Genomic DNA, 25,110 nt, shown 5'->3' with positions numbered 1-25,110 from the left:
TGCAGCTTATAAGGGTAAAACATCTGAACATCTACAGCTGGACCTCTCAACCTGCTGTTCCACTCCAAAGCAGAACCAGAACACCATGAAGAGTCAGGAGGACTCACAACCATAGAAATAATTTAAAAAGTGTCTCATTTTTGTCATTTTATGACTTGTTTTTGTCATTTTGTTTCATGTTTTTGTCATTTTATGACTTGTTTTTGTCATTTTGTTTCATGTTTTTGTCATTTTATGTCTTGTTTTTGTCATTTTGTTTCATGTTTTTGTCATTTTATGACTCGTTTTTGTCATTTTGTTTCATGTTTTTGTCATTTTATGTCTTGTTTTTGTCATTTTGTTTCATGTTTTGTCATTTTGTTTCATGTTTCTGTCATTTTATGACTTGTTTTTGTCATTTTATGACTTGTTTTTGTCATTTTGTTTCATGTTTCTGTCATTTTATGACTTGTTTTTGTCATTTTGTTTCATGTTTTTGTCATTTTATGACTTGTTTTGTCATTTTGTTTCATGTTTTTGTCATTTTATGTCTTGTTTTTGTCATTTTGTTTCATGTTTTTGTCATTTGTTTCATGTTTTTGTCATTTTATGTCTTGTTTTTGTCATTTTGTTTCATGTTTTTGTCATTTTGTTTCATGTTTGTCATTTTGTTTCATGTTTTTGTCATTTTATGTCTTGTTTTTGTCATTTTGTTTCATGTTTTTGTCATTTTGTGTCTTGTTTTTGTCATTTTGTTTCATGTTGTCATTTTGTGTCTCATCTCCAGGACATTTCAGCTCTGATAAACCGATCGTTGCTGTGAACGTCTCCACAGACACCAGATTTAACCTCCAGAGTTACGTCTTCGTTGAACGTTTGTTTCTCTGTAAAATCCTGCGTTGCAGCTTCCATTCAGCAGAAGTGACTTCTGCTGTCAGTTTCCTGGACGGGAAAGCGTCCGACACAGATGGTGGTTTCCACTAAAGCTCTGGGGATGTTTGGAGGAAACCCTGGCAGCAGATCCTCCAACAAATCACACGATGTGAAACACCAGCGAGCAGCAGAAAGCTGACAGTCTGCTGAGAGGCTGCTGTGGAGTTTGGTGGATTGTTTATGTGTCGATTCTCCGCCTGAAGGTCGTTTTTTTTTTCTTCTTCACATGTTCTCACAGCTCCTGAAACGATCGGTGCCCGGCGTTGGGTTGGCTGTCCTTCCCTTCAGGCTTCATTAAAGCCAGAAGCTCCCAGCTGTCAGGTTGTGTTCGTCCCTGACACCACACCAGAGCTGCTGTTCTCTAACCCACCCTCAGCGACGAGCAGCTCTTCAAACATCTCAAGGAGGAAACTTGTTTTCCTCAAAGTTGAAGGCTGAGACCAAGGACGAGTACATCCACAGAATCATTCTTACAGTTATGAATAATGACCGACAATAAGAGGGATTGTAAAAATAATGAGCGAGTAGAACAACCCCAGTCCAGCGCTGAAACATGATTCATGACAGATTACTGACATTACTACCTGTTTTCTCTGGAGTTTCACGGACAAATTAAAGTTCAATAACAAAAAATCTGGCAGCAGTGAAGCCAGACAGAATGAGTTAAAACACAATGGGATGGAGTCTGATGTAAAAACAGTAGGAAATAATGACAAATATCTCTAAAATGATGACATTTTTAGCTTATTTAAACAGTAAAACAGTCTAATTTACAGCCATAAATAATAAAAGACAAAAAGGCTATTTGTGAAATTTAAGATTTTTCATGTGGAAAATATTTATAGTTTTGGCCTGTTTTAGTTTTTATTGTCAATATGTGAATTAATACTTTTTTTCTCTGACTTTACCAGATATCAGTAAAATATCAAAATAATAAGCACGAAAAATAATTAAAATACATAAATTTTCTTTCAAACAATGGCAAATTTTAATTTTTTTCAATTAATTTATTGTTTAGTGATAGATGTGAAAAAAAGGACAAATAGGAGGAGTCATAGTAGCACTAATCAGGAGGTCTAGAAGGAGTCATAGTTCCAATAATCAGGTCTAGAAGGAGTCATAGTTCCAATAATCAGGTCTAGAAGGAGTCATAGTACCACTAATCAGGAGGCCTAGGAGGAGTCATAGTTCCAATAATCAGGTCTAGAAGGAGTCATAGTTCCAATAATCAGGTCTAGAAGGAGTCATAGTTCCAATAATCAGGTCTAGAAGGAGTCATAGTTCCAATAATCAGGTCTAGAAGGAGTCATAGTTCCAATAATCAGGTTCTAGAAGGAGTCATAGTTCCAATAATCAGGTCTAGAAGGAGTCATAGTTCCACTAATCAGGAGGTCTAGAAGGAGTCATAGTTCCAATAATCAGGTCTAGAAGGAGTCATAGTTCCAATAATCAGGTCTAGAAGGAGTCATAGTACCACTAATCAGGAGGCCTAGGAGGAGTCATAGTTCCAATAATCAGGTCTAGAAGGAGTCATAGTTCCAATAATCAGGTCTAGAAGGAGTCATAGTTCCAATAATCAGGTCTAGAAGGAGTCATAGTTCCAATAATCAGGTCTAGAAGGAGTCATAGTTCCACTAATCAGGAGGTCTAGAAGGAGTCATAGTTCCAATAATCAGGTCTAGAAGGAGTCATAGTTCCAATAATCAGGTCTAGAAGGAGTCATAGTTCCACTAATCAGGAGGTCTAGAAGGAGTCATAGTTCCAATAATCAGGTCTAGAAGGAGTCATAGTACCACTAATCAGGAGGCCTAGGAGGAGTCATAGTTCCAATAATCAGGTCTAGAAGGAGTCATAGTTCCAATAATCAGGTCTAGAAGGAGTCATAGTTCCACTAATCAGGAGGTCTAGAAGGAGTCATAGTTCCAATAATCAGGTCTAGAAGGAGTCATAGTTCCAATAATCAGGTCTAGAAGGAGTCATAGTTCCACTAATCAGAGCTCCTAAAATGACTCCATGAACAGTGAACTACTTTCACAATCCAGCTGTGAAAAACAGACAGCAGCTGCTTCAGACTTGGTTCAGGGGTTCTCAGTGGACCTGACCATTCCTACCACAGTAAATACATAGTCCTGACAGTGAAGCACAGAGACATTTTCTGCCTCTTTGTGGTCATTTTGTGTTTCTTTGTGGTTGTATTTTGTCTTTTTGTGGTCACTTTGTGTCTTTGTGTTCGTTTTGGATCTCTTGTGGTTGTTTTATGTCTTTTTGTGATCATTTTGCGTCTAATTGTGGTCATTTTGTGTCTGTCTTGGTCAGGACTGTCATGTTGAATACACAGCCTTCTGTCTGTTCTGCTGTCTGCATTTGTGGAATCACTCATTAATTCCTTGTTAATATCCATCAGGTTTGACCTCCACAGGTTCAGCTCCACCATCAGCTCCAGTAAACCAGCAAAACCACAACCAGGAGCAGCAATTAGTGAGTAATCTCATGACAGAAAAAACAAACAAATGCAGCTGCTTTCATAAAAAAAACAAACTCATCTTTAAATGTCACTTTTTGCTGCTTTCTTCCATTTACATGAGGTCAGGAAGATTATTCTGTTAGGATTTCAGCATTTAGTCTGATAAAACGACATCTGTCCACCTTGAATTTGTCATTTTTCACAGTTTCCTGATATTAAAAGACCAAACAGTTGATCTAGGAAACATCAGGTGCTTCTAATGGGCTTTTTAGTGCATTATTGATCGCAGCATGTGTGGGTCTCCGGGGGCTAAAGATCACAGCTAACCGCTCAGCGCTGTTTACTCCTATTGATTTTCCTCAGACGGAAAATGATGTGGAACCGCCTCGTGGACAGTCAGGAGGATGCTAAGCTCCACTACTGCCACATTTAAAGGCATGTTCACATCGATCCACAAGCTTTGGACCATCTTTATTCACTTCATGTCATGTGTTCAGACGGGATGAAAAGCTTGTCAGTTTGAACACTGAAAATGGAATAAATTAAATAAATGTCAGGAATAGAATGTCCATGACAGCTTGCCAGAAATAAAACTGAAGTCATCAAAGTGCTCTTTTGTCTTTCAACTGCCTAGAATATTCAAGATGTTTTTAAATCCTCAGATCTGAGCAGCTGGAATCAGCGAATGGAAAGGAATGGCAAATTAGTGAAGTAGCTGCTGACTGACAGCTAAAGACCACAAGGAGACACAAAATAACCACAAAGAGACACAAACAACAACAAAGAGACACAAACAATGACAACAGACACAAAACAACCACAAAGAGACACAAAACGACCACAAAGAGACACAAAACAATGACAAACAGACACAAAACAACAAAACAGACACAAAAGAACCACACAGAGACACAAAACAACCACAAAGAGACACAAAATGACCATAGACACAAAACAACCACAAAGAGACAAAATGACCACACAGAGACACAAACGACCACACAGAGACACAAAACGACCACAAAGAGAGAAAAATGACCACAAAGAAACACTAAAATACTGTGAATGTTTAGCTGTTTGTGTTTTCTACATTCAGAGATTTTACAGCTAAATTTTCTCTCCAAACCTAAAAGCAGAAAAAACCAGACGATCGTGAGAAAACGTTCTGCAGGCTAAGTTTCATCATGGAGATGAGAGCGGCTGATTGTGATAGAGGCGTTTAGCAGAAAGCGCTGTGAGCTGAACGCTGAGGAATGAAAACAGGCGGCGACTGAAGCGCTGCTGTTGAATGTGAGGATGAAAGCTGCTGTCGTTTCTGTGCGACGTGCTGCAAAGCCCTGCAGGCCGGTGACTCACTCCATCACACCGAGCCGCTACAATCACAGCACAGTCCGGCTCCGAGTGCGGCTACGATCATTAATTAGTGATGCAGAGTTTATCCTCTCATGCACCCAGCAGAGCACCGACACACCCCGTCACCGCAACATCACAGAAACACCCGAATACACAATACTACAAGACACAAACAACCAGACGGAGAGGCGATGCAGAGACACAAAATGACCAATTATTAAAACTGAATGGATGAACAGAAAAAACAAACACGACAACATCTGAGACATTTTTGTTGTTGTAGGAATAAGTGAATGTAAAATCTGAGGTGGAGTTGTTACCATGGAAACACACAAAATGCAGCAATGAGATAAAAAGTTCATTTTAACCTGAACCAAGGTCACTTAACCAGGTAGTTTTCATGACTAAACTTAATCATGTTGATTTTTTAGCATCTTAACTGGTAGGTTTAGTATCTCAACTTAACCAAATGGTTTCTTAACCAAATAGTTTTAGTGTCTAACTATGCTAGCATCTAAACTTAACAGTTTCAGTATCTTAAATGTAACCGAGTACTTTTTGTGTCTTAACTTAGTACTTTTGATGACTAAACTAAACCAGGTAGTTTTGGTATCTTCAAATTAAACGCAATTCATGGAAGACGGTCACATCTAGAGTCTCCAGATGCTCCTCAGCATCTGCATGACCTCATCACTGACAGCATACATGACATCATCACTGACAGCACACATGGCCTCATCATCAATGACAGCACACATGACCTCATCATCACTGACAGCATACATGACCTCATCATCACTGACAGCATACATGACCTCATCACTGGACAGCACACATGACCTCATCATCACTGACAGCATACATGACCTCATCATCACTGACAGCATACATGACCTCATCACTGACAGCACACATGACCTCATCACTGACAGCATACATGACCTCATCACTGACAGCACACATGACCTCATCATCAATGACAGCACACATGACCTCATCATCACTGACAGCATACATGACATCATCACTGACAGCACACATGGCCTCATCATCAATGACAGCACACATGACCTCATCATCACTGACAGCATACATGACCTCATCACTGACAGCACACATGACCTCATCATCAATGACAGCACACATGACCTCATCACTGACAGCATACATGACATCATCACTGACAGCACACATGGCCTCATCATCAATGACAGCACACATGACCTCATCATCACTGACAGCATACATGACCTCATCATCACTGACAGCATACATGACCTCATCACTGACAGCACACATGACCTCATCATCACTGACAGCATACATGACCTCATCATCACTGACAGCATACATGACCTCATCACTGACAGCACACATGACCTCATCACTGACAGCATACATGACCTCATCACTGACAGCACACATGACCTCATCATCAATGACAGCACACATGACCTCATCATCACTGACAGCATACATGACCTCATCATCACTGACAGCATACATGACCTCATCACTGACAGCACACATGACCTCATCATCACTGACAGCATACATGACCTCATCACTGACAGCACACATGACCTCATCATCACTGACAGCATACATGACCTCATCACTGACAGCACACATGACCTCATCATCACTGACAGCATACATGACCTCATCATCACTGACAGCATACATGACCTCATCACTGACAGCATACATGACCTCATCACTGACAGCACACATGACCTCATCACTGACAGCACACATGGCCTCATCATCACTGACAGCATACATGACCTCATCACTGACAGCACACATGGCCTCATCATCACTGACAGCATACATGACCTCATCACTGACAGCATACATGACCTCATCACCAACAGCACACATGACCTCATCATCACTGACAGCATACATGACATCATCACTGACAGCATACATGACCTCATCATGAATAGGAAATCGTGTCCAACAGGCCAGTTTGTCGATGAGCTGCTGTATCGTGTAATATTACTGAATTTTGACTGAGTTTATCACATTTTATCATTATTCACCACAGAACAGCATTCATGTGTTTGGTTTCTTCTAACTCATGGATCGAGGCTTCAGGTAACGAAAAAACAACCTAATAATTTGCATTTTAATCCGTCGTGTCTCCGCTGATTGCCTTGACGCTGCAGCTCTGCAGGGCTCCTGTCTGGATAAAACCCAGAGAGCAGATTTCTATCTGCACACATTGTTTCCCGTCTGAAAGGTGCTTTTGTCCAAATCACGACTCAGCACAGACCTGGGTCATGCTGATAACTCCACCATGCTTCAGCAGACACACAGACATCTTCCACCATACAGGCAGGAACATCTGTCAGTCTGCTGGATTCCAGATGTTATCAGCTGCAGGATGATGGAGAGGTTCTGCTGCTGCAGTCTTTCTGTTGTTTCCTGATCACCCACTCAGAGAATCTGCAGCCAAAGATCCACAAACTGACTTCAGCAGCTTCTGTTGTAGGAGGACGAGCGCACGTCTTCCCAGATCTGTTGTATTATCGTCCAGTTATCTTCACCATCTCTACTCTGTCTTTTAGAAACTTCTGGTAAACTTCTGAAAGAACTGATTCAGAGCTTCAACAGAATGAGACGAGGAAACGACAGATTCAGAGCAGATGGACAGAGCCATGGAATATTTTTGAAATTACCGAACAAATGTAGACAATGAGCTACCAGCACATTTCTGTTATTTTATTGATTTAACATTTGTAGCTTTTATATTGCAGATTTACCATCAAATGAAAGAAAATATCCCATTTTTCACTACAGATACGCAACTATACACGAGTAAATGTTCATTTGATTCTCGATTTACTGTTAAAATACAGAGAATGTCCTGTTCTCTGAGTAATGCAGTGAAAACCAGTCAGATCCAGCTCAATTTGTAAGAAAAGAGATGTAAAACAACCACAAAGAGACACAAAACAACCACAAAGAGAAAGAAAATGACCACAGAGACACAAAACGACCACAAAGAGACAAAAAATGACTACAAAGAGACACAAAACGACCACAAAGAGACAAAAAATGACTACAAAGAGACACAAAACGACCACAAAGAGACACAAAATGACCACAAAGAGACACAAAACAACCTCAAAGAGACACAAAACAACCTCAAAGAGACACAAAATGACCACAAAGAGACACAAAACAACCTCAAAGAGACACAAACAACCATAAAGATACACAAAATGACCACAAAGAGACACAAAACAACCTCAAAGAGACACAAAATGACCACAAAGAGACACAAAACAACCTCAAAGACACACAAAATGACCACATTTTCTGTTATTTTATTGATGGATTTTATTTTCTGTAGGTTTTATATTGCAGATTTACCATCAAATGAAAGAAAATATCACTTTTTTCACTACAGATACGCAACTATACACGAGTAAATGTTCATTTGATTCTCGATTTACTCTTAAAATACAGAGAATATCCAGTTTTTTCAGTACTGCTGTGAGAACCAGTCAAATCCAGCTCACTTTGTCAGAAAAAGGTGAAAGTCCAGCCGATCAGCAGCTTCAGAAACCCTTAAATCAACGGACAGACACGATGTTTTCATGTTAACGCTAACAGAGCCACAGTTTACCGAGTAGAAACGCTGATTTCCAGCCTCTGGTCTAAATTAAACGCCGCCTCATTACCTCCGTCAGTGGAACTAATCAGTCTTCTCCATGTGTTCATGTGACGATGGGCGACGTGTAATTAGATGTCAGGTCATCCAGACTTTGTCCAGAGGACGGTAAAGACGTCCACTCTCTGCAGAACCGATCCAATTAAGCTCTTCATGAAGATAAATGCTCAGAGGATGCAGACCTGGAGTTCATCTGGATGGATTACAGCTGGGAGACAAACAGGATGCTTTATCAACCTGCACCTTCAGGGAGGAAAGTTTGATCGCACCGATACGCGATCTGAACCAGCCGCCTGGACGGTTTAAACGTTGAATTATGATCAATTTCATTTGGATTTTTTGTCAAGAATTTGCAACAAAAATGCTATTTAATATCAAAAAGACCAGATTTCTACAAAGTAATGTCTGTCTATTAAAGATATAAAATGTAAAATAAATGAAGAATCTCTGAGGATCTTCGTCTGTTTGCCTCGATTCATCTGGATGAATCCGCCGTTCTTTATTTTTGGTAATTTTGTGTGGTTTCGTACTATTTATGAATTACTATGGCCATGTTTTAAGCAATTTTAGACACATTCTCAACCATACTGGACTTTTTTGGGTCATTTTGGACAAAGTGCAACGTTAGAATGATCCATAAAGTCACAGTAAACTCATTAATCAGTGAATATTCTTCTTTTTAGTTCCTCCTTTGCTTCAGTGTGTTTTATAGCTGCTGGTTTTGTCCAGAAAAAAGGTCGACAAGTTTGAGTTTGACTAATTCTGGACAAATTAGGAGTAACTAGACATTTTTTACGGTCGGGCTTTAAGTTATTTTGGACCAATTTTAATGCATCTTGGGTATTTTATTGGCCATTGTTGAGTCATTTTAGACCATTTTTGGAAGAAATGGAAAAATGGAAAGTGCAACATTAGCAAGGCCCACACAGACACTACAAACACCTTAATCCATCTAATTCTTATTTTCAGGTCCTTTTTTAATTCATCGGATTGCAGTTTTGTGCATGTAAAAGGTCTGCAAACTTTTTGGGGGGTTATTTTCAACATTTATTTAATCATTTTGGACTTTTTTTGTCACAGGCAGAGAGGGAAAAGTTACCATGATCCACAGATACACTATAATCAGGGCTTGTTCTTCTTTCACCAGAGCTGTTTTTTGTTAAGGGTCTGCAAGCTTAGAGAGTCTTTGGCTAATTTGGACAGCTTTAGTCAGTTTGGATCATGTTCTGAACATTTTCGAGTACGTTCTTGTCGGAGGTGTTGCAGAAGCTTGTATGACCTTTAGACACACAATAAACACAATAATTAATGCATGTTCTTTCACTACAGCTGCTTGTCTGTGCATCTTGAAAATCTGAAGTCAAGTTTCAGACATTTTGGACAGTTTTAAGCCATTTTGGAGCTTTTTTTTTGTCTGCTGTGGAGCAACATTAGTTTGAACACAAACTAATCAGGTACAGAGCAACTAAACAGCTTTATTTCAGCTGTATTACTGCTGCATACGGTTCATTTATGTGCTTAAATAGACTCTCTGCTGCTGTTTAATATAAAACACAGTGATATTAAAGCTGCTTCCCTTCAGGTCTTTCGTCTGTGTTTTATTGGCCGATCTGTTGCAGATTATGAGATGATGTTCCGGCCACAGGTGTGCTTGTGTTCAGGAGCAGAGGTTGAGTAATTAGGTTTGTGTAAATGTGGGGGGGATTAACCGTAATACTGAGGATAAAGAGGTTATTAAAATCCACAGCAGCGACTTCCACAGAGACAGAAATCATATTAAAGCCTGTCAGTGTGACCCACTGACTGAACGTCTCATAAATCACAGTCGCTCTAATCTGCGGGGTTGAAAACGTAAAATACCTCTCAGATATACTGTTTATTTTTCCTCAGAATCATCAGCTTCTTCATCTCCAGTAACCTCATTAATGATCAGAGTTCTACCTTCACTTTAAGTTTGCATTATGAGGAAAAGCTGTCAGACTGGGACGCCACATCAGCAGATACTGAATGACGGCTATAAGAAACTGTTTAGATTTAAATAGTCATACAAAAACCTGAAATGTAATGCTGTGACTCTGGACACACATCCTTATTTGCCTCTTTGAAAGCGTAAAAACTTTTCTCCATCAGCATCCACAGAAACACGAAGCCCTTCTTGCTCTGACGGTTCAATAAAGGTTATTCAAACAAGACGTTGACAGAAAGAGAAAAGGTTACTTCCTCAGCACTGAAGATGAAACCACTTTAACGCTTCGTTTCTGTTCATTATGAGCGTCTTGGCCTTTTTATCAGACGTCTTTCATGCTGGATGTAAACAGTTCAGAGTCTTTTCTTCCTGAGAGGATTCAGCTCTGGAGTGTCTGAGTGATCAACGTTCACTTTCTGTAGATGAGATGTTCACTTCTCCTTTTGTTTTGTTTGAATTGAGCTGAAAGCAGAGCAGTTTTATCTGAGGATGATCTGAGGTCAGTGGTTTTAGTCTAAAGATAACCTTGCCAGCAAGTTGATTTCTCACGATATTTGTGAGTTCACAAATCTCTCAAGAAACCATCTTGCTCCGCTCCCGCCTTCACTTTTCGTACAGCACCAAGTTGGCACGGGCCAATCACGCAGCAGTATTTGTGTGTGGGGCGGGATATCACCAAGCGCCAGTAGATCAAAACAAACACGGCAACGGAGGACAACGATCGTGTAGATGCTGCTATTAAGTCAGTTTTAGCCAAATCTCGTATAGCTTCTTTGAAGGAAGAACAACGAGAGGCGCTTTGCGCATTTCTGGATGGTAAAGATGTTTGTGCTTTTTTACCTACGGGTTTTGGTAAGAGTTTAATCTACCAATTGGCTCCACTCGTTGTGAAGATCCCGCGATTGGCTAAAAACAAACCTGTCAGAGGCGGGACATACTGTTGCATTGTCCAATCCGTGCCTCTTTCCCCCGAACGGATTTACATGGAGCGGTCCCAGATTGATATTGTGGAGTACTATCAAGTACTACACAATTATTAATCTGGCTATTGCCAGGTTAGTCTAAAGACTCCTGGATCTGGAAGGTCCAGTCTCTGGTGGATCAGAGCTCCTGGATAGAACTACACCATGAAGACTGAAGAACCAAGAAACTCTGAGAAAAGGTTGTTGAAAAGCATCAGTCAGGACGATACAAGAACATTTCCAAGTTCCTGAAGATCTCCTAGAGTGCAGTTAAATCCATCATTAAGAAATGGAAGGAAGATGGAACATGAATGGATCTGACTAGAGCAGGACGTCCTCAAGACCTGAGAGACTAGAGAGGGAGGCCACCAAGACTCCTCTGAAGGAGTTCCAGCTTCAGACTGTTCATCCAACAACTGTTGTCTGTTCTTCACCAGTCAAAGCTTTATGGAGACAAAGAGAAAGATTCTGATGGGAAAAGCTCCAATTAAATGTGGACTAGAGTTCACCAGAAGACATGTGGAGACTCTGAAGACACCTGGAAGAAGGTTCTTTGGTCTGAGGAGACCAGGATGGAGCTTTATGTCCATCAGACTAGATGATGTGTTTGATGGACACCATCACAAAGACACCATCCCCACTGTGAAGCATGGTGGTGGCAGCATCATGGTGTTCCTCAGCAGCAGGTCCTGGAAGGCTTGTAAAGGCAGAGGGTAACTGAAATCCTGGAGGACAACCTGATGCAGTCTGAAGAGAACTGAGACTTGGAGAAGATTTATTTTCTATCTGATCGAAGAAACAAATGAAAAGAAATGCCCAAAATGACTTAAAATTTGTCCAAAATGACTAAAACCTTCACAAAAAGCTGGAACAAAAAAGAAGAATATGCATTAATTAATGGACTCGTTTCTGCATCGTTCTCCACCAAAATGACAACAAATATCCTCAATTTTTATTCTTGAATTTCTGGTGGAGATCAAATCAGGTTTGTATCGTCGTCGCACTAAAAGAAAACCAAGTGTTGTCTTTACAAAATAATATTATTGATAATGAACTGGAATCAGACCCATCCATCTAACACAGAGATACCCATTCATCTGTTCACTGCACCATTTTCTGCAAATACAAAAGTGAAATAACTTTTTAGTTCCTAGTTTTAGTTCTCCAGCCCATATTTCTCCTGTTTTTGTCAGTCTCACCATTTTTCTGTCATTACTTTCATCTCCAGCAGCAGCAGGAGGCTGATTTCAGATAATAAAGCTCAAAAAGTCATTGTGAGCCACCAGTTCAGACCAGCTCAAAAGAACATCCAACTCACATCACAGCGAAACTCACAGAGAAAGTTGAATTATTTTCATGCATCTGTGCCAAGTTTTCTTCTTTTCTGGTGCCGTCATAGAAACCAGCCTAAGAACATGAAGATGGTTGGAGGCGATGGCAGCTTCCAGCCCGTCGCTCAGTTCTGCTCGATTTGATCAAATCACAGAAAAAACAAAGAGCCAGAGAGGAAATTAAAAGCTGCTCTGAGTTTTCAGATTCCTGCTCAGGATTTAGTTTCTCGTCACAATGACACTGAAAGATTTATTACAGAGTGAAAATATGACATATTTATCTGCATCTCGACACCAAAAGAAAGTCTGTCTGATAGAACATTATTTACTCCGTTTCCTTTATTTAAAATACATCGTTTGTTGACAAAAAGAAGACTCTCCATTGATTCATGACTTTATTGAATCTCTGTGGGTCTTTCCAGTCTTAAGCTCTGACAAAATCTGTCCAAAACTATTCCGAATGGAGCTAAAATGACTTCAAGACTGTCTGAAATGACCGACTGACCCAAAATGAAAAAAAATCAACAAACTGGAACAAACCAACTCACCAAAAGTGGAACAAACCAAGTAACCAAAAATGGAAGAAACAAAGCAACTGGTTCAGTCTCAAACAAACCAACTGACCCGAAATGGAAGAAACCAGCTGACCAATAATCTAATAAACCAACTGATTATTTTGTATCAAACAACTGCTTAGCTGGAACAAACCAACTAACCAAGACTGGAATATGCCAAATAACTGAAACAAACCAGCTGACTCGCTTGGAATAAACCAACTGACCAAATATGGAACAAACCAACATACCCAGACTGGGAAAAATCCACTGACTGGAACAGACCAACTGACCATAACAAACCAACCCAAAATGGAGAAAACCAACTGATTTATTTGGAACAAACCCACTGACTCAAAATGGAACAAACCAGCTGACCAATAATCTAATAAACCACTGACTACTTTAACTCTCAGATTTGGAGGAAAAACAGACCAAACAGAGAATCCAGTTCCTTCTACCAATCTAGTCCCAGACCAAAAGCATAATGTGAAGTTAATTTCCTAGAATATTCTCTACATTCTCCATCCTTGAAAGATGTGACAACATCTGTTGGTTTCTTAAACAAAGCCTCACTCTTCTGTTTCCACCACAGTGACTTTACAGTGACTTTGTGGAGACTCAGCCGCCTTCAGACTGAACCATTTATCTCACGACGACTTTGTTTTTCATCTCAGTTCTCAGAAAGCGGCTGAGCGCAGGCTTGTGTCCTCACAACATGAGTAATAAAAGGTGTGAAAGCTAACACACAAGCTGTCTGGTGTTGATGTGTTCTGAGAAGCTGCCAGCTAAATGTTCTGAGTTATAAATGATTAGAGAAACCAAGACAGCAGAACTCTGCTTAGTATCCCAGTGTCTGGTTGGTTTAACAAGCAGAACTGTGGAGCTTCATCTGGTAAACTCTGAGCTGTGTGTGAGCACAGCACATCTTTACATGGAGGTTTGCTGATTGCACGTTTTGCTAATTTTCTGTTTAAAATCCAGCCATTCAATCTATTCAGCTCCCAGACAAACACAAAGATTTCCTTCAACAATGTAAATCCCAATAAATAGCATCATATTTACAGAAATTGTGATTCAAGTGAAAACAAACAAGAAACTCATTTTATCTGACATTTTCTAAACCCGTCCATCCACCCCAGCAGCCTCCTTCTGTGGATTCTGTTGCTCTGTAAACAAAACAAACTACTTCCTTTTTTGTTCTCAAGAGTTAAAAATCATAATTCCTACAGCCTGGGAGGCCTTTAGAAAGCAAACAGATATTCATGAGCATTTGTGGAAATGATTGATGCTAATTACAAACTGTTTTCATTTTGAAAGACAAGTAATCTCAACAAACACTGAGGTGGAGTTATCCACTGGTGTTCAAGGCTGATGTCATAAATCAGAAGGTGACGAATCAAGCGAAAAAGAACAAGAGGCCAATGTTTTGTCCGACAGTTTGTCGACCCATCCATCCACCCCTACAGCCTCCCACTTGTCTTTATAGATCTCTTGCAATAAATTCCTCCCTTCTTTAGCTTTTGACAGATCAGATTCATAATATTTACAACCTCTAGAGTCTATATCAATTGAACATAAACTAATCTGACTGAACATTTTTCAGAAATGATCGGTTTATTTCAAAGGTACATGTTTCCATTTTGAAACAGCATTTTGATAGCCTAGCCGCGCTACACAACCCACGGCAACGAATTAAATTCTCTGCCAGGGTGGGTCTAGTTACCCTCCATAAGGCTCGAGGCTGGATGCTCCTAAAACTGGCCGGACCAATCACCATGAAGTGTAGAGTCAGAAGGCGGGCGTAACTAAGTGACGACAGAGGCGCGACGATTCTGACAGAAACAACCGGCACACAATAAACAGTTATCTTTCGACTCGGCTTTGGCCACAGCCCTTAAAGATTTGAAGCTAAAATTCAACTTGAAAGATAAACAAAGGACGGCACTGAAGTGTTTCATTGAGAAGAAAGACGTATTTGGACTTATGCCGACGGGATATGGCAAATCCTTAATATACCAGTTGGCTCCGCTGGTTGGGAAGCTAATGGGACTTAGCCACAATCCGCTGGCGCTCTCGGAACTACATCAGCCTATTCGTTGCGCTGATTGGTTGTATACCTACCCAATTGCTGCAGAGGGATTTGATAGACAACCTTTTAGCCCGCCTCCCTCCCTGTCGAGCTTCCCTAGACCCTTGTGCCTTCAGAAACATGGGTTTAGAGCGGCTAGGCTAGCATTTTGACACTAAAACGTCTGAATAAAGACAACGACACCTGTAATTCAACATCTGGAATTATCCACTACCACCACCATTTGTTGACCCGTCCATCCACCCCGGCAGCCTCCCACTTGACTTTATGGATTTCTGGCAGCAAACTATTCCTTTTTTTGCTCATGACAATTCAAAATCATAATACTTACAACATCTAGGGTTTATATCAGTGGAAAATAAACAAATCTTACTGAATATTTGTTAGAAATGATGTTAATTTCACACTTAGTTGACCCGTCCATCCACCCCAGCAGCCTCCCACTTGTCTTTATGAACCTCCTGCCCCAAATTACTTCCTCCTCCCACAAATGTTACTGAACGTTTACTGACATGATTTATGCTACGTCCTCGTTTTTATGTTTTCATTGTAAAACTGTGTTTTAAAGCTGAAGCATCTCCTCCTAAACAAGCATCTTAGCACTTTTTCAGAAACAAGCAGTGCACATTAATACGCCTGAAAAGGTATATCACATGAGTCTTTATGTTCCTACTGGTGTAGAAATGAAGCAGAAAATACAGCCATGTATTCAAAGATGTTGAATTCAGAGACTGAAGTCAGAAAATGAGGAATCAAGTGAATTTCATAGTGAAAACAAACAGGAAGCCGATGTTTTGTCCGACGATTGTTGACCCGTCCATCCACCCTGGCAGCTTCTCATTTGACTTTGTGGGCCTCTTATGTCAATTTACTCCCTTCATTGGCTCTTGACACTTAAAAATCCAAAGTTTTACAGCCTGTAGAAGTCTTCCTCAGTTGACTATGAACAGATACCACAAGCAAAGCACTTAGACTACATCCACACTGTCACAGCAAAACACTCCAGAGGGAAAACCAACAATGGTGAAAACAGCTGTGAGCAGAAACAACAAGCTCAACAACGCCTGTAGTTCATTATCTGTGCTGAATTTGCACCTGCTAGTGAAGCATGATGTCTTTGTTTTCTTCTGGAAAACTGTCACATTCTCAAAGAAATTCAAGAAAGAACACATGATGAAAATTAACAAGAAGCTGACACTTTGTCCAGAGTTTAGTTCATCCATCCATCCACCCCAGCAGCCTCCCACAGCAAACCAGCTGCCAACACAAGGTCAGCCACACCAGTAATTCATTATCCACCTGTCTCTTTCTCAGAGGATTCGAGCAACAACACAGAATAAAAACAATGATAAAAATGACATTTTGTCTGACGTTTAGTTCATCCATCCATCCACACCAGCAGCCTCCCACAGCAAACCAGCAAAGACAACAAAGTCAACAACACTGGTAAATTATGAGCCATGTTACATTAAGCAGCAGTCAGTTGTTTTCTTCTGGAAAACTGTCACGTTCTTTATGACTTTCAAAAGACAACGCACAGTTAAAACTAACCATCATTTTGTTGACCCATCCATCCACCCCAACAGCCTCAGCAACCACAAAAACACAACTACGATCTGTGTCACACTGACCACTAGTCAGTTGTTTTCTTCTGGAAAACTGTCACATTCTCAAGGTAATTCAAGAAACAACGCAAAATGAAAACACAGAAGAAGTATAGGTTTTGTCTGGTGTTTTGTTGATCCATCCATCCACCCCAACATCCTCCCTCAGGAAAACAGCTGCTAGCAGAGACAACAAAGTCAACAACAGCAGCAAATCATTATTCTGACTGGTTTTGTTGACCCTCCATCCAACCCAGCATCTCCCACTCGTCAAACTTCTCCCTTTTTTTGCTCGTCACAGTTTAAAAATCCTAATTCTTACTTTTTTTTTTTACTAATTTTTGTCATGTGAACGTAAACAAACTTAAATATTTCCTGAAACTGTTGATTTTCTTGGTACGAGCAAAGCAGCACGAATAACGTTTAACAGCTGCACCTACCAGCAACATCTGGATGACGATGAAATCAAACAGAAACTATGAAACATCAGCAGGAATCCTAGCCTAGCCGCGCTAGACAACACACGGCAACGAATTTAATTCTCTGCCAGGGTCGACAACAAAAACGACAACAGTCGTCGAGCTCCATTAGCACCGACTCTGAATAATCTTTCTGTTAACATGTCTGTAATATACTTGAGCTTCACCCATTGACTGTATAAATAAGGCTTCACCGAACTACCGCATCCTCTGATTTCCGGCGCTCTAGGAGCCTATTCGTTGCGCTGATCGGTTGTATACCTACCCAATTGCTGCAGAGTGATTTGATAGACAACCTTTTAGCCCGCCTCCCTCCCTGTCCAGCGTGCCTAGACCCTTGCGTCTTCAGAGCATGGGTCTAGCGCGGCTAGGCTACAGGAATCCTGCTGCGATGTAAAAACTGAGCAGTAAATCAACATGTTGGTAACTCCTTGTGCAGTGGTTTTCTCCTTCCTCATGCTATCAGCAGCTGCATGGTGTAAAATAATAAATGATTCAGTTGTTTTTGTCTATGAGAAACAAAACACTGAGCTTTGACGTTTCTTCTGCTTTTACCTGTCAGTTAACCATGCTGTCTGAGAAATGTGTCAGAAAACTGTGAAAAATGTCCATTAAAACATAATAAACTTCAAAATGATGGCATAAAATTGATTCCTTTCTTCAGTCGACGTGTTGGAATCTGAATGGATTCAATTTTTCCCTAAATAAAACAGAAACACAGACAGAATGATGCTTTTGATGATGAAATCTTCTTTTCAGTTCAGTGATTGAGTCATTTGTGCATCTTTAAAAAGCTTTTTGTCTCAGAAACTCTGCTGTATCTCTGCAGACCAGACTTCATGGAGCGGGTTTCACATGGAGGACATTTATTTTGCATTTTATTGATTTAATCTCAGCAAATGACTCATTTCTGCACCTGAATGCAAGGTTTTAAATCTTATGCTAAATCTACATTTCAAACATATTTAACATTTATTTGCACAAGACAAAGGATCAATGAACCTAAAGCTGGAATTTCATATTTTATTTATTTATTTATGCAATTCTGTTTCATTTATTCAGGTTGAAAGGCCTCTGATTTTATTATTTCATCTATATTTTTGTTTTATTTCATTTCTATTTTGGGATTAATCTCTTAAACATTCAGTCTAAGGAAGGACAACAAAATAAAAATAGTGAAAATGCACATGAAGGTGTGATTTGAGTTGCCATGATTTATTGATTAATCAGTTAGTTGTCAACTGGTAAATTGATCGTGAAGTATTTTACCAGTTAATTTATGATTTGGAGACATTTTCCAAAGAAAATCCTGTGATTGCAGCTCTTAAATGGGAATATTTTCAGTTTTTTCCTCCTCTGTGACAATAAACTGAATATATTTGACATTTAAATAACATTAGATGGCAAACAACTAATTCATTAACTGTGGAATTATTTTGTTAGCTGCAGCCCTATTTCAAAGAAATGGTTAAAAAGCACACAGAAAATGAATTTTTGAGAGAAATATCTATTTGATCACTCTGAATTGTTCATGTAAGAACTTTCATCTCCCTGCAAACAGCCTCCATGTCTTAAAGTTTCATTTTAAGCCAGAAATTAAAAACCAGAAAACATGTTTTCACTGCAAATCTGAATAAACGTAATAATTTAAATGCCTGAAAGCAAACAGTCTGACAGAATCCAGCTCAGAATAAATGAGAGCTGAAGTGAAACCAGCTCCGTTCAGCTCAACAATCCCTAAATCTGCGCTAATTAACCTCCAATCAACTCATTACAGCTCAACTTTCTCTGTTCCGGTTCCTCGGTTCTACCGTCTGAGCTCTGAAGCCGCCTGTCCGCCGCCTCCACCGGCAGCTGTCCGCTCCAGTACCGGCTCCAACATCTGGATCCTCCCCGCCAACATCTGCAGCGTCCAGCAGAACCGGAGGAACCGGAGGAACCGGAGGAACCGGGATGCTCAGAGTAGGAAGGCGGAGAGAAGCACTCACCGGTCAGCGTGTGTCTGCGTCCGGAGTCGGTGGATGTCTGGAAGATCTGCGGAGATCTTGGAGGCTGCGTGTCCGTGTGCGTGTGTCCGTGCGTGTATTCGTGTGTGTGTCCGTGCGTACGTTCGTGTGTGTCCGTATGTGGGTTCGCGTGTCCTTGCTCGTGCACAGGAGCCGCCGCCGAACGTGCGCAGCCCCGCAGCTGTTCGCGGTTTGACGCTCCGGTTCTCGGTCCCGGTGGTTCTGGTGGATCAGAGACCGGATGAAGCAGAAGATCCAAGTTTGTGTCGGTGATGACGTCACACACAAACAGGGAAAATATTCAGTTAAATGACTCAAATGAGAGAAAGTTAAAGATGACGTAATGATCACAAATAAATAAATAAACTGTACTAGCACTACTACTGGCAACTATTAAAAAATAAAATATTATTATGAAGTAAAAAATACTTTATTCCCACAGTAGTATGCAAAACTACCTAAAGAAATAATTAGAAAATAAATACATTTAAGAAATTTAGTAAAAAATATTATCTAAAATATATCACAAAATAAACAAAACGAAAAAGAAATAATTATTCTAAATTAACTTCTATATTAAATTATACATAAATAAATAAATGATATTTTACTTCTACTGTCAGTAATTATAATGAAATATTGAGGAAACTATAGTAATATGAAATGACATCACAAAACAAAATAGCAATAATTATTCTAAACTAAATTATACTTTAAATTATAAATGAATTAAAGTGAATTACAAGTGCCAGTAATTACAATAAAACAATGGGACAGGTTTTGAGTTTTTTTGGACAAGTTTTGGAAAGGTTTAAAAATCAGTTTGGAAAGTTTTAGCTTGTTTTGGACACTTTTTAAGGGGATTTTGGACAGTTTTTAGTCATTTTGGACAAGTTTCAAGTTATTTCTGCTGTTTTTTGAGCCACTTTGGACCAGATTTGAGCTGTTTTTGACACATTTGAAATCCTTTTAAACTACTTCAAAGTCATTTCGGACACATCATTTACAGTAAACATGTTTTGTTTTCCAGTCTGTTCTGCCTTTAGAGCTTTAGATGGGTCCTTCCTTTCACTATTCCCCACCCGTCCTCCTGTTGCTGCCATGCTTCAGGTTTCATCTGTCTGCTGGCACCTCGATCCCTCCTCGTCTCACCCTGCTGCTCTCTGATGGAGTTCTCAGTTTGTTTCAGCTGCTGATGGCTGCAGTCTGTTTATTCAGCCTGATGGAAATGTGAGAAAAAGCTGATCTGGTTCTGACATCTTCTTTCTTTATCTGCTGCTTTTTATTCCTTTCTGTCGCTCTCTCTTGTCTTTTCTGTCCACCTTTGTTTCATTTCTTTCCTTTTCTTTCTGTTTCATTTCACATTTCCCTCATTTTCTTCTTCTTTCCTCTCCTGTTCCTTTACTTCCTTTTCTCTCATGTCTCTTTTCCTTCCTTTGTTTCTGTTTTTGGTTGACTTACTTTTTTTCCCTTTTCTTTTTACCAACTTTTTTGTTTCCTTCTTTCTTTCTTTGGGCACATTTTAAGTAATTTAAGTGTTTCTGAACTAAATTACGAGTCATTTTGGACTCATTTAGATCAATTTTGGATGAGTTTTTAGTCATTTTGAGGAAACTACAAGTCATTAAGGACACATTTCAAGTCAAGTTTTACGCATTTTAAATGATTTTGGAAAAGTTTTAGGTAATTTTGGACAGGTGTAAAGTCATTTTCGACAGGTTTTAGGCCATTTTTTACACATTACAAGCAGGCATGAACTAACCGTGACGACACCCGTTGGGTTCAACGCCGAGAAAATGAAGCCCGGATTTTGCTACTTCCTGGTCGCCATTTTGGATTTTTTGGAGCCAGTGACGTAAAAAGCGTCATCAAACAGGCTGGACCGGAGAGCAACTAGGGGCAGGACCAGTCAATGGGACTGTCAATCAAGTATAGCCACGCCCCCTGGCTCCGCCAACTTTAACGATTTATTTAAAATTCAGTATTGATTTATTGTAAGATCGGCCACCTGATCTCTCATCTTGACCATGAAAACTAACGGGAAAAAAATCCTGAGCTGTAGAACATCAGTCTATCACATTTTATTTTTTCCAAAAATGAATTGGGGTCTATGGAGAAAAAGCTTTTTGGAGCCAGCCCTAGTGGACGGCGTGATATTGCAAGTTTTTGACACTTCCAGGTGGGCTTCATTTTTGGAGGCAGATGCTACGTCCATCTTTATATACAGTCTATGATTACAAGTCATTTCTGATCAGTTTTAGGTCATTCTAAGTCATTATGGACAGGTTTTAAGCCATCTTGGACACATTTAATGAACTACAAAGTCATTTTGGGCTATTACAAACTCGCTTTAGATAATTTTGCACAATTTCTAAGCCATTTTGGGCAGATTTTAAGTCCTTTTTAACAAATTACAAGTAATTTTGGAAAAGTTTTAAATAATTGTGGACACATTTTTTTAAATGGACAAGTTTGAAGCAAAGTTTAAAACTCATTTGAAGTCATGTCTGTTGGTTTTAAGTGATTTCCACAGAAGAAGGTGAGGGTGCTTCTTTCCCCTGAGTGTTGCCTTCAGGTGTCATCTATAGATGCGTTAAAGCTGTTTAATTTCCCCTGGGTTTTGTCTACAGGCGTGATTAAACGTCTCATTAGCAGCTCTGTGAAATCAGCTCTGCTTTGAGTCCACTTTAAACCCTCACGCTGTCGGCTGTGAGCTTCCATGAAAACTCGCTGGTGGTCGTTTGATGAAACGCCGCCGCTGCAATCAGCTTCACAAATGAGATAAAGTGAGAGTGAGGAGACGGCTGCCGCTCACTCAGTTTGCTGTTCTAATGAGTTTTACCCTCTGTGAGATGGACTGGAGGTAGACAGAGCTCAATTATGGGCTAGAAAAGCTTTTTCTCAGGCCCCCTCCTGGATATAATGAAATGTTGTGAGATCTGACCCTCGGCAGCAGAACATCGATCGACGACAGACTGGAGGCCGAACACAAGGACAGAAGAGGGAAACCCAGACGCTCTAATTACTACCACACTGTGCAGCCGTTTACTGGAAACACAAACCTTCTTACACTGCAAAACAGCAGCGCAGCAAAGTGTCCTCCAGTGTTTTAATTATTCTTTATCCACAGTAACTTCATTAATGATCAAAGTTCTGCCTACAAAATGTGAATATTTACAAAGAGGTGGAGACACAAAGCATGAAAAAATGGTACCAAAGACATAAAAATCTCTACAAAGAGACACAAAGCGACCACAAACAGACACAAGAGCACCACAAATAGACAAATGACTGCAGATACACACAAAACCACCACTAAAATGCAGAAAATGACTGCAGATACACACAAAACCACCACTAAAATGCAGAAAATGACTGCAGATACACACAAAACCACCACTAAAATGCAGAAAATGACTGCAGATACACACAAAACCACCACTAAAATGCAGAAAATGACTGCAGATACACACAAAACCACCACTAAAATGCAGAAAATGACTGCAGATACACACAAAACCACCACTAAAATGCAGAAAATGACTGCAAAAAGATGGAAAATGAAGACAGAGACACGCAAAAAACAGCCAAAATATAGGAAATAACACCAAAAGACATAAAACCCGCAATGAAGAAATGCAGATGATAAAAAAAGACACAAAACAACCAAAATGAGACTCAAAATGACAGAAAATAAACTATGAGACTCAAAATGACCACAAAGAGAGACAAACCAACTGTCAATACATTAAAAAATGACACTAATAGACACAAAATGATGCCAAAGCACACAAACATGCAAACAGAGATAAAATGACCACAAGAAGACACAAAATCACATCAAAAACACTCAACACTAACACAAAAAGATGCCAAATCAGCATAAAGAAGCAATATGACCACAAAAATACGCCAAAATACTGCAAAGATATTCAAAATCACGACAGAGTGACAAGAAATCATCAGAAAAAGATGCAAAATCATAACTAAAACACTCAGCATTAACACAAGATGCAAAATCCCCACAAACTAATGGAGCATCACAACAAAAACACACAAAATTACAAGAAAAACACACAAAATCACAATAAAAACACACAAAATTACAACTAAAACACACAAAATTACAACAAAAACACAAAATCACAATAAAAACACACAAAATTACAACTAAAACACACAAATTACAACAAAAACACACAAAATCACAACAGAAACACACAAAATTACAACAAAAACACACAAAATTACAACAAAAACACTCAGCATTAACACAAGATGCAAAATCCTCACAAACTGATGGAAAATCACAACAAAAACACACAAAATTACAACAAAAACACAAAAAATGCAAATGGTCAAAGAAAACACGACGTGTGGAGTCATGCAGGTCGGAGAGACTTTGGAGTTCTAAAGTAAAAGTCTGGAATGTGAGCAGATTCATGGTGACAACATGAAGACAAAGAGACGGAGGAAACAATGATGAAGGTTTAATCCCCAAGAAGAAGGTTTCATCTGGAGGAAGATGTTTGGATTCTGAGGAGGAAGATTTTGTCCTGAAGAAGAAGGTTTCATCTTGATTAGGAAAGTCTGGTTTCAAGGAGGAAGGAAAGGTTCCGTCCTGAAGAGAAGGTCTCCATCCTGAGAGGGAAGGTTTCATCCTGAGGAGCAAAACTCCATCTGAAGGGGAAGGTTTCATCTGAGGAGCAAGGTTCCATCTCATGGAGGAAGGTTTTGTTCCAAAAAGGAACGTTTCATCTTGAAGACAAAAGTTTCATCCTGATTGGAGGAAGTTTTTGTCTTGAGCAGGAAGGTTTCAACTCAAGTTTGAAAGTTCCGTCTCATGGTGGAAGGTTTCATCCTGAAGAAAAGTTTTCTTCCTAAAGATGAGGGTTTCATCCAGATCACATGGAAGAGTTCATCCTGAGGAGAGGAGTTTTATTCAGAAGAGGATGTTTGATCCTGACTAGGACAGATTTATCCTGAGGAAGAAGGTTTCATCCTAAGTACTAAGGCTTCATCTCAAGGAGGAAAGTTTGGTCCAGAAGAGGAAGGTCCATTGCAAAAAGGAACATTTCGTCTTGAAGACAAACGTTTCATCCCAATCGGAGGAAGGTTTCATTCTAAAGAGCAAAATGTTGTCTCAAGGAGGAAGGTTTCATCTGGAGGACCAAGGATTTGTTCCAAAGAGGAAGTTTTCAGCCAGAAGAGGAACAGAACATTTCATCTCAAAGACAGAGGTTTGATCCCAGTCTGAGCAAGGTTTCATTCTAAAGAGGAAGGTCTTGTCTCAAGGAATACATTTTCATCTCAATGAGAAAAGTTTTGTCCTGAGAAAGAAGAATTTGTCCCAACAACAAAGATTTCATCTCAAAAAAATGAAGATTTTGCCCAGAGGAGGAAAATTTTATCCATCAGGAGGAAGAATTCATCGGTAAGAGGCAGTTTTTTTTCAAGGAGGAAGGTTCTGCTGAGAAGGAGGAAGGTTTCATTTCAAGGAGCAGGACAGTTTAGTCTGAAGGAGGAGGGCTTTGTCTGGAGGACTGTGAGCAGAGATGAACTCTCTGAGTGGAGGATTCCATGTTTCTGTTGGGCCTTTAAAATCAGATTCAGACCCCAGAAAGAAGACCTGAATTAATTTGCCTTCAGCCTCTCCGCTCGCCGGCCTGCCCTCCTCCTCCTCTGGTTCCTACCTCAGATCT

The 25,110-nt window shown here is 39.8% G+C and overlaps 1 protein-coding gene and 1 long non-coding RNA gene across 2 annotated transcripts in view; one reads left to right on the top strand and one right to left on the bottom strand.

Moving 5' to 3' along the window:
- Window positions 1-19,684, bottom strand: part of LOC110961021 (neuropeptide Y receptor type 1-like) — a 51,514-nt gene extending 31,830 nt beyond the window's left edge. Inside the window, 1 exon segment of the mRNA XM_051938710.1 lies at window positions 19,391-19,684. The gene's annotated coding sequence lies outside the window, so the exon portion shown is untranslated.
- LOC127530891 (uncharacterized) lies at window positions 1,855-3,793 on the top strand. Its single transcript, XR_007937640.1, has 3 exons — window positions 1,855-2,144; window positions 2,270-2,461; window positions 2,620-3,793. It is a non-coding gene; the product is annotated as an uncharacterized LOC127530891 (long non-coding RNA).
- Window positions 19,685-25,110: the final 5,426 nt, after the last annotated feature.

Source organism: Acanthochromis polyacanthus, chromosome 18 (genome assembly GCF_021347895.1).
Source record: "Acanthochromis polyacanthus isolate Apoly-LR-REF ecotype Palm Island chromosome 18, KAUST_Apoly_ChrSc, whole genome shotgun sequence".
NCBI classification, from domain to species: Eukaryota; Metazoa; Chordata; class Actinopteri; family Pomacentridae; genus Acanthochromis; species Acanthochromis polyacanthus.
The sequence above is the reverse complement of the archived record's forward strand: the minus strand, read 5'-3'. Positions and strand labels throughout refer to the sequence as shown.